The sequence below is a fragment of the Pituophis catenifer genome, unplaced genomic scaffold, assembly GCF_029215685.1.
Source record: "Pituophis catenifer annectens isolate HBS135680 unplaced genomic scaffold, rPitCat1.0.hap2 SCAF_2, whole genome shotgun sequence".
NCBI classification, from domain to species: domain Eukaryota; kingdom Metazoa; phylum Chordata; class Lepidosauria; order Squamata; family Colubridae; genus Pituophis; species Pituophis catenifer.
The window spans coordinates 187,379,689-187,391,028 of record NW_027256882.1 but is presented as its reverse complement, the minus strand read 5'-3'; positions in this window follow the sequence as shown (position 1 = coordinate 187,391,028).

The window sequence follows — 11,340 nt, the reverse complement described above, 5'->3', positions numbered from 1 at the left end:
ATGACCCAGGAAAGATCAGAAGATAAGCTACTGGAAGTGAGAGTGAAGTAAAACCTCTGCTCATCTTCCAGAATCAGTGTATTACTGCATTCTGATCTCTGGCCTAATAATTGGAAAATCAACTTTCCTCAAAGCAAGCTACTATAATCTTTTTTTTTTATTTTCAAAAGACGTTTATTAAAATTTAAAATATTAAAATACTAATACAAATACGTCTGTAACAAAAATACGTCCATGATAATTGTACAATTCAACATCGTTCCAACAGTACATATATCTTAACTCTATTCATATATTCTCAGATATTCTTTCTTGATCGAATATATGTAAACACAATTTATGTCTTATTTTGATCTATATATTTCCTATTTTTATTTTCTATCCATTGATGCCAGTTTTCCCAGGTTGAGTAATATTCTGAGTCTTCCTTGTTATTTAATTATATAGTAAGTTTGTTCATTTCTGCACACTGAAAAGATTTTCTGGATTATTACACAAATCTGTCGATGTAGTGGACGTTTTCCAGCCTTGTGCGAGTACAATTCTTGCTGCTGTAATAATATGATCAAATATTTAATCTTTATAGGATATTTTCCCTTAATGATCCCCAGAAAAAACAGTTCAGGCTTCAATTCTATTTGGCAATGGGTAATTTCTTTTAACCATTTTTGAATTTTAATCCAGTATTTTTTTTAATTTCTGGGCAAAGCCACCATACATGAAAAAAGGTACCTTGTGCTTTTTTACATTTCCAGCAGTTAGGGTTTAGATTGGGATACATTTTTGCAAGTCTTGATGTGGCTAAGTGCCACCGATAGAACATTTTATACTGATTTTCTTTATATATAGCGGATTTTGTTAATGTATAATTTTTCTTCCAAATTTTTTCCCATCTTCTAACTCAATATTATGTCCCACATTTTTAGTCCAAGCTATCATTGGCCCCTTTACGATTTCTTCTTCCAAATCAAAATTTAATAAATAATTATATATTTTAGATAGTAATTTCTCTTCCGGGCCTGTTAATAATTTGTCTAGTTGTGTTAAATTCAGTTCAAATCCAAATTCCTCTAAATCTTTTTTGTATCTTGATTGTAGCTGGAGATAGGGCCACCAATCTATAATTATTCCCTGCTCCTTTAATTCTTGGTTGGATTTTAATCTTCCCCCATTATCCAAAATTTAGTTATATTTTACTATTTTACCAATGTCTAATGTGTTAGGGTGAATCATTGCCTCCATAGTGGATAGCCAGCCCGGTATTTTAAAATAGTGCTCCTCCCTAATTCCCACAAACATGCAGAAGTGATGAAACCATAGCAGGTTCAACTGTCAGACAATTCACTGATCTGAACAATTATATTACTTTTTTTAAAGAGTATATAATTGTTAATATATGTCACAATATAAATTATATAACAATATAGATTTAAATGGTCTTTCCAACAAAGCTTTGGAAATAATATTATTCTAAATAATATCAGGCAAACAGAAAATCAAGGTTAACACTGACATTCTGTTGTTTTATTAAATATTGTTATCAGTTCTATTCGTCAGTTGCACTGTAAAGCTCACAGCAGAGACACAATGTCAGCCTCCGTCTCTATATTGCTTGCTTGCTTGCTTCGGCTGACATTATAACGGGGGGGAGGAGGGAGCTGTCTGGGTATTTGGGAGGGGGGAAGCGAGCTGGTGGAGATGTCTTGTAACAGGGAGTGAAGTGGAGAAAGTTTTTCTCAGCGCTTTCTCTGCAGCTGGAAGGCGTTCTGATAACAAATCAAGGTCAACCGTCCTGGCATACCAGAAGGATGGAGCCATCTGAAGCTGCACCCCACATGACACTTGGGGGGATGTGGATTGGATAATCCTTACTGGACCCTTGGGAGGAGGGTTTTGGGGATGCTTTCTATATGTGATTTTTGCGCCTATTGCCTCAGACCTTGCTTTTCTTTGGTTGCATTCAGTTCATACTCAGTAAAAGTACCTTTCTCTATGAAATGGGAGTCGGGGTTTTTCTTTCTTGAGTTGTGAAAGGAGGCATACCTGACACACTGCACACTCAAATTAAAAATTAACTTTTTATTGAATAACTTCCATTTTATCTATACATTAACACTGCTGTCATTTTTCCAGCTCTGGACATTGTGCATCGCGATTCATTCCTTTTAGAACTGAAGAAACAAAATGGCAAGGAACACAATTCTTAAAAGGGGAGGAAGGAATGATGCTTGATTCTTCATAAAATCTACAGAAATAAGTCAGAAAGAGAAATGGTCAGGACAATATAAGATAACTAAGGGAAAACTTAAAAGGGAAATGAAAATATAAGCATCACTAAAACCATCCGAGTAGTTGGCTTCACTGGTGGCCAATAGAGACTCAGCAATTAGCTTTGAAGATGATTCTTTAATATTGGGGGTGGAAAGGCACAATTAGAGTTTATGAGCAAAAACTGATTGTAAGAGCATGCTGCTGCCACTGCCTCCTAGTCCTGCATTACCTGGGCCGCAGTACAAAAATTGCAGTCTCTGGCTTGCATCTCTGGCCTGCTGACCTATAGCATCAAAGAGTCCTGTGAAAATATTTAATAGAAAAGAAAAATGTGGATAAGTGATTTCAGAACAAATTAATATTATCTGTTTCCTTGACATTCCTATAGTTCTTCTCAGAAATTGCCAACTGAAACAAAATAGAATTCTGAGAGAAGCAGTTTGCTTTCAAGACCTTTGGAAGCACATGGCAAATATGCTCATCTCTTTAATACCGTGTTTCCCCGAAAATAAGACCCATCCTGAAAATAAGCACTAGCCTGATTTTTTTGGGGTGGGCCTAATATAAGGCCCACCCCAAAAATAAGCCCAGGGATGGGTATGGCCAGCATAAGAGATGGCGAGTGCGCAGGGCCAACAGTGTCTGGAAGTAGCCGCAGCCCGCTGGCCCCTTGGAACAGCGCAGATAGGTCTGAGTGCAGAGGCAGAGGCGGGAAGGGGGGAGAGACAGATGATCCGGACTTGCTGCGTGGCTGCCTGGCTCATGGGAGGCTTGTGCAGTGGCACTGGCAGAAGCAGAGGCATGGGGGAGTGGGAGGAAGGCAATCCCGATGCCCTGCATGAATGCCTGCCTGGCACGACTGCAAGCAACTGAGAGACAATGGGACGGAGTGGGTGGCGCATTGGGATTCCTTGCCTCCCCACCACCCCCATGCCTCTGCATCCACCTGGCTCTGCTGTGCACTTTTCACCCAGAGGGAGACGAAGCAATTAGCTTTGTTTCAAAGCATCCCATTTGCAAGCACCCGAAGATTCATCTCCCTCTGGGCAAAAAGTACGTGGTAGAGCCAGGCAGAGGCAGAGACATGGGGGGTGGGTAGGCAGGCGAATTCAACATGCTTAACTCCGTTTCAAAGCATCCCATTTGCAAGCAGGCAAAGTTTCAAGTCTCCGTCATTTCTCTGTCTGGGCAAAAAGTGTGTCTGCCCTGGGAAGCCCTGTAAGCTGTTGCAGCCATGGGCAAGCAGATGGTGGGAGGGAGCGGGCAGGCAGCTGCAAAATAAGACACCCCTGAAAACAAGCCCTAGTGCTTATTTTGGGGCCCAAAAGAAAATAAGTCCTGTCTTATTTTCGGGGAAACATGGTAATATCAAAATACCCTCAGCAGTGGTAAATTCTGCTGCTCATGTGAGGGAACAATTGGGTATCTTTACTCATTCTTCCCTTTAAAATAAAGATATGGAATGACACACATTATTTTTGCTTGCAAAGTCATCCAGAGGTGAATACGTTACTTTACAACAGAGCTATAAATTTGATAGACCTGTGTCCTTCTTGAAAAGCTGCATAGCACGGTTGGGAAGTTGTTTTTTGCAGAGGAGATCTGATGTTTATCTTCTCCCACTTCCTTTTCTACAGACCTGCAGGGTAAAATCTGTATTGGGAAACATCAAGGTAACTGATCATTTTACATATTGCCTGCCACATACTCCACCTGGGACCCTTATTATGAAGTTGCTTCTTCTTCTTCTTTGCTTTTAGATAGAAAAAAGGATACACCTGGATTTCAGAATTTACTTTTTAAAATGTTGCAAAAGCAACTATTTTAAGTAATTACAAATTGGTTCCTTTGTGCCCAAAGGGCTATATAAAAATAAACAAATTGTATTATAAATTACCACAAATCTTCCTTTAAGATGCTTATGAAAAACAACATAATTCTTGGATCCAGAGGCTCATTCCAAAATGAATTTGGTAATTCAAGATAGATTCCTGCTTGTATAATGCAGAATTGGTGGTACAAATATGCCATGTTTTGTATTCACCTACTTTTTGCTTCTTAATCATTCTTCTACTTACTGTGCTGCAAATCATGCACTATAGCAACCAAGCTTAAATAAATCTTTCAAGTGTTTATATCAAATGCCATACTACAGAGCCAAAAGAGCAGGATTGGATTCAGTTTTGGACAAATCCATCCTCAAACTCAGATCATAATAATACACCAATTCAGAATAGCTGTCTGTTGTTCCACAACTGGATCTTGAATGGGCAGATCAGACTATTCCCAACCTCTAGAGAGCTAAGGTTTGTGTGATTTGACATGAAAAATACAGACAGTCCTGCCCTCTGTTGAGAACGTCTAAGGAGGAGCTGTGTTCAGAAGCCTTAAAAAGAGGGAGGGTCTTTTTATTTCTTTTTCAAAGGGGCTAAGATATGCTGTCATTCTTTCTACTATATACAGATAAGTTTTTGCCTTACGACCACAATTGAGGCTAAAATTTCTGTTGTGAGACATTTGTTAAGTGAGTTTTGTCCCATTTTACGACCCTTCTTGCCACAGTTGTTAAGTGAATCTGGCTTCCCCACTGATTTTGCTTGTCAAAAGGTTGCAAAAAGTGATCACATAACCTTGGGACACAGCAACAGTTATAAGTATGAACCAGTTGCCAAGCATCTGAATTTTGATCACATGAGCATGGGGATGCTACGAAGATTGTAAGTGTGAAAAATAGTCATGTCACTTTTTTTAGTGCTGTTGTAACTTTGAACATTCATTAAATGAACTGTTGTAAATTGAGGACTATCTATTTACAGATTCTAACTATTCCCTCAAGTAGGCATTTTTAATGCCATAAAAAGAATATTCCCACTAAAAAGTAAGTTAATTTTTTGATACACAATAGAATTAGAAAATAAACTGAAACAAACTACTCCAGGACAATTAACTACTACTACAATCTTGGGTCCAGTTCTCAGCCTCAGCCCAACATTGTTATTTTCCTTGTGGTTCTGTGATTTAAGCTTTCCTTGTGTTTGAAGCTAGAAAGCACATTTCTACTACTACAAAATATGCAGACGCTTGTAATTATAGGAAGTGTAAGCTGAATTTCAGAAACTGTGAATCAGAATCACAGATCTCATTGCTATTTGACATATCAAAAATGTCCTGTTTTTAATCATTATGCTAATCTAATTCATTTCAAGTGTTACCCAAATTTGCACAGGCTGAATACTATCTTTCTGGTTGGCTTAAATTTGCCCCAAAGCACTTCATTTTAACTGAGCTTTTGTTCTCACCCATAACATTACTAGAATCTACATAATTCATGATTTAATCTAAACTGAAAAAAAAAAATCCCATCAATACATTTCCACTGCCACAGTCTACTCAGTTATTTTTATCCAAAAAAGAAATGTTTGATCTATAGATAAGGGTCTGCTGCCTCCTTCAAGGAACTGCAAATGCCGCCAATCTTACTGAGGTACTTAGGTCTTCCAGATCAAGAAAGTTGTTTTTCTGCAAAATATTAACTAGGTGAAGTAAAATTGAACACTTAAAATAGCAGGAAATATTTCTCTCAACACCCAATCAACATGGTCAGGATAGAGAACTGACACCTGAGGAATTCAAACACTTCAGACAAACTTGCAACATTTTACTTGAATGCAAGTTCCAATATAGGACTTAGGGGAAATATTAAAAACCTTTTAATTATATATGTATTGATTTTTATGTCTGCCCATCTTGCAGATGTGACTCTGGGTAACTAACAACATACCAGAAATAATACAAAAACCAATATCAATAAAAGCCTAAAAGCCTACAATGGATTATACAATAATTCTAATAAACATTCAACAATAACATCTCATGGTCCATTTAATCTCCTGGAGCACATCTAGATCTTCAGTGTTTTGGAATCTCATCTTGTGGGTACAGTATTCTTGAGGGTAGGCATTGTGACCAAAAAGTCCAATGGATGATTGTGGATTCATTATAATCACCCTGACACCTATCAGAGTGCAACTGGGAAATCACCTCTTTTCAGGGCCACATTTCCTCAGAGTAGTGTTGTCCAGGGCTACAAATCAGTGGAGAAGAAGTGGTGACAGCTGGCACATACTGTCATTCTGCCTGTTAATTTTTGATATGTCTGAGAGAAGAGGATAAAGTACTAATGAAACATTTTCAAAATCTTTTTGCCATGTGAGCATTTGCAAGAGGCAAACTGTAGCATGGAAGGCAAGATAAAGTCAATCCTTGCCTCCCCATACATGACTCTTTCCCACGAAATTGCTCTCATGGAGCAATTGTACTAATTTAAAAATGCTTTTACAGAGATCAACTATATTTTTAAAATATGATACCTGAAAAGATGGGAAATGAGACTGCTGGAACAAACACTCAATTAGTGAAAAAGTTCTGACTGGACCTGATGCTGGCAAAAAGGTGTAGCTCTAGTTTATGTCTGGTTGAACCTATCCTGTTATTTTCTTTCACTTAGATTTTAATAGTTGTTTTGCCATTCCATTACCAGCTATGGTGCTTTATTTATCATTAGCCTATTAGTCTTATCTATTTGCTTTTATTCTCAAAGAAACACTGTATATTTTGGGGTGTATTTTGTAAAATGTAGAAGAGAAAATGGGATTTTTCAAAGAGCAAAAGAGAATGACAAATATTTGAAAATACCAAACTTGCCCAATATAAAATTATTTTTAAACACAATTCTAATTCTACCTTTACCCAAACAATGACTTGGGCCCCAAGCTGAAAATAATCCTGTATATATGTAAATGTACAAACTTAAGTTAAGAAAGTCAGGGAATTGAATTAAACTCCTAGAGAGGCTCTGGAGGCTGGGGACAGCAAAAAACGTTACTTCCTGTCCCACTGGGAGTTGGGAAATGGGCCGTTTCAGGCCTCCGAGCGAGTGGGAAAGGCTGTTTTCGCCCTTCCTAGATGCATAAAGGATCTGGAGCCAGGTGAGAAAGAAAAACGGGCCTACCGGGCCATCACGTGCCAGGAGCTGGAGGGGGGAGGGAGCGGGGTTACACGTGCATGCACAGGGCAGAGCGCATAGAATTATGGGTGTGGGCAGCGCCCCCCCTCTCCTGGCACACAATGGCAAAAAGGTTAGCCATCACTGCCATCACAGCACAGCCATCACTGCCCTATTTCAAATGGCTGTCCAGTCTTCTTTTAAAATCCTCCAGTGATGGAGCACCCAAAACTCCTGAAGGCAAGCCATACCCTTGGATGATTGTTCTCCCTGTCAGGAAATTTCTCCTTAGTTCTAGATTGCTTCTCTCCTTGATTAGTTTCCAACCATTGCTTCTTGTCTTGCCTTCTGATGTGATAGAAAATAGGTGGACCCCCTCTTCTTTGTAGCAGCAAATATTAGAACATTGCTATAATGTCACCCTAGTCCCTTCTTTTCACTAAACTAGACGTACCCAATTTCTGCAACTGTTCTTCACAGAATGGGATAACTCGCTGTAGCCAACTCACCACGATCAACTTGCCATGGCTAATTCACGCAGCCAACTCACCATGGCCAATTTGTGGTGGGACAACTCACCACAACTAATTCGCCGTGGGTCAACTCACTGCAGGACAATTCAACAATTCAATTATTTAAAATAATTTAAAAATCATTTTAATTTTTGTTGTTCACATTTCATTTTGTCCCTCCTTTGGCATCCTTTCTCTAATGATTCTATTCCACTATTTCTTTGATATAAATGTAACTTTTCTTCCGTGACGAATTGTCCCATAGCGAGTTGGGCATGGCGAGTTGACCACAGTGATTTGGCTGTGGCGAGTTGTCGCAAACCCCATTCGTCATGTTTTAGCCTCAGCCCCCAATCATCTTTATTGCTCATCTCTGCAACATCTTTTTTATATTGTGATAACCAAAACTGGATGCGATATTCCAAGTGTGGTCTTACCAAGGCCTTATAAGTGGTACTAACACTTCACGTAATCTTGATTCTATCCCTCTGTTAGTGCAGCCTAGGATTGCACACTGCTAGCTCATATTTAAGTGATTATCCACTAGGACTCCAAGATCTCTCTTGCAGTTACTGCTATTGAGCCAAGTTTCACCTAATCTGTACTTGTACATTTGGTTTTTCTTGCCAAAGTGTAAAACCTTACTTTTCTCTACATTGAATTTCATTTTGTTAGACAGGGCCTAGTGTTCAAGTCTGTTGATATTCTTCTGGATCCTATCTTCTGGGATATTGGCTATTCCTGCCAGTTTAGTGTTGTTTGCAGATTTGACAACACTTCCCCAACAATGAGATTCCCTTTCTATTCCCTCATCTAAATATTTTATGAAGATACTGAAGAGTACTGGGCCTAAAACATTTAAACAGGAAACTTCTACCTAAATACTACTAATGTAGCATTTAATGTTACTAATGTAGCATTTAATACAATACAAATCTCTTATATTCCTTTGTGAGTCTTTCTTTCTGTTTTCTTTCTTTCTTTCTTTCCTTCTTTCTTTCTATTTTCTACCCTCCCTCCCTCTTTTCTTTACATTCTTCTTTTGCATATAATAAAATTCCTGAGATACTTTGTCAAACTGTATACCACATTCACATATATGGCACCACAAATAAATTGCTCCTCCTAGGACATCTTTCCTACAAATGGAAGTACTGCTTAGATACCAGTGATTCCTACAATTATAACAGTAATTCACCTGTGAGGAAATTATTGTTAATGCCACAGAACGTTCTTCAAATTATGAGATACTGAATGATTTACACTGTGCTTAATACACAACTCTGAGATTAAGCATGATATTCCTCTTACACTATGATCAACAGCTAAAAGAAATGTTCTGATTCACAATTTTGCAGTGCTAAAACTAATTTCCAATAAGCCTCAAAAATTGGGAGGTTCAAAGCATGATTTTGAAAAGGCCAGAAAGAAAGTATTAGAGCCAAAGGAAATTAATTTTGAACTTTTTAGAGAACACATTTTTGTTTGACATTTATTTAGATGCTGAAATTTTCTTCTTAATGAAAACTATTCCTACTTTTCTGTTTTACACAGTATATTACCTCTGGGCAAATAAATGGAGATAAGTGTTCCTAAGAAATTGCTTCATTTCCCATTCTATTCACACTGTAAATGTATTTCCCATCCTTAGTGACAGCTTCATCTCTATGTGCATGAATAGAATCAATGCAGGATAGAAGAAAGTGATAATTAATCTACAACATCACTTTTGTATATTTAACGTAAGGATGTAGTTGTTAAAGGAAAAAAGTTGAGAATAATGGCCTTCAACTTGTTTTAAGAACGTGATAATGAAATTAAGAGAAATACCTAAATCTGTCAGCTCCCTTAGTCAGCATTCCAGATTAAACAGAAATGTGCTTTTAACATATCCGTTATGGTGAATAAGAACTGATCAAGGGTCAGACTCACCATGCAGAGTAACAAGTCAAGGAAGCTGTCTCTCATCTTTGCACGTTACATCTGCTAATATTTTGGAATCCATCTCTCCCCACATGGCAGCATTCTCTGTTCTCGGGTGCCATCTGTATAATCTCCTTCTTCTGCTGCCACCTACCAGTTTTATTATTCTGTTGCAGCACAAGGGCATATAGAAGAAGTTCTTGTTCAGCTCACAGAAAAACCACACAATGGGGATCCTTTAAAGGCATGAAGCTCACTACAATCTTTCCTCCCATACCTCCCATCTCCTTCAGAAAAATATTGGACAGAAGACCAAAATAATAAACTTTGGAGGTATCCTTACAGATGGATACTACATGGCAGATTAAAAATACAAATGCCACCAGATGCTTCTGTTACATTACCATCACATTTCAACATAAAAGATCTTCTGTTGCACTAAGCATACCTAGTTATTACTTTCCTCTTTCATAGTACCATATTTTTTTTCCCAAATACCGGTATATTTCTAACCAAACTCTGCAAATCATAAACTTAATTCACATAGAACATTAAAAAGTAAAACACCATTTCCTGAAAGCTGGAACTCTGAGCAGTGCCAAATGTCTGCCTTATTGGATTGCCCTTTTAGTGCAAGCAAAGTGAAAATTTGATTTTGTTGAACAGCATCCTATTGCTTTAATATCACTTTTCCACTTCTCCCCCCAATTCCAGCAACTGCTAATTTGCATGAGTGTTGACAATTTTAAGGAACAATTTGCAATATTATCCTTCCTCTTGTTTAGCTTTTTCAAGTCACAAGAATTGCAGTAGGAATCAGATTGTGTCAAAAAGTCTAAAAATTGGCAAGAGAAGGAAAAAAAAGTCTGTTCAACAGCGAATTTTAATCTACTGTTTTTCTCTTTACGCAATGCCTCTGGGTCAAAAATAACAGGGAAGACAATTTTATAAGACTTTTGAAGAGCAACCATTTTTGTTTCAAATAAAGTTGCAAAAATGTTTGCTATGTCTGTGAGAGACTAAGTATTCGTGAAAAATAGAAGTTATAGAAATAATAGTAAATCTTCCACATAAAAAAATACTGCTTTTAACCTATCTTAATCTATTTTAGCAGAATATCTTGGCACTTTTAAATTTCAAAGCCATATAATTATAAAGTTAACCTGACAAAAGAAAACACTTTTCTTGTAATAAGACATGTGTGCGCTCCCATGCAAAATCATTTGGGGGATGTTCATCTGGAACATTTTGTTCTTTCATATTAGCCATCATTTCTACCACTGATTATGTCACTGCTGTCATATGTTTATGCAGATATTTGAATATTAAACCAAAAGTAAAATATTAAGAAATTATTCAGATTGTTCATTATTACTAATAAATAGCAGTATACTGAGCAACACATATAGAAAATTCCTGAAATAAAATCCCCCTCTGAATTTTTGCAAGTACACAATGCCCTCCACCCAAGCCCTGCTATAAGAAATAGAAAATTATATAAACTTTTTACTCCTATTTTCCGTACCTGTTAATTGATGCCGATTAGTTTTGTGCTGACTGTGCCCCTGGAAAGCATCAAAGCCCTGTAAAACTTAAGCCAAGAACGTATATTGGGGGAAGGGGCAGCAA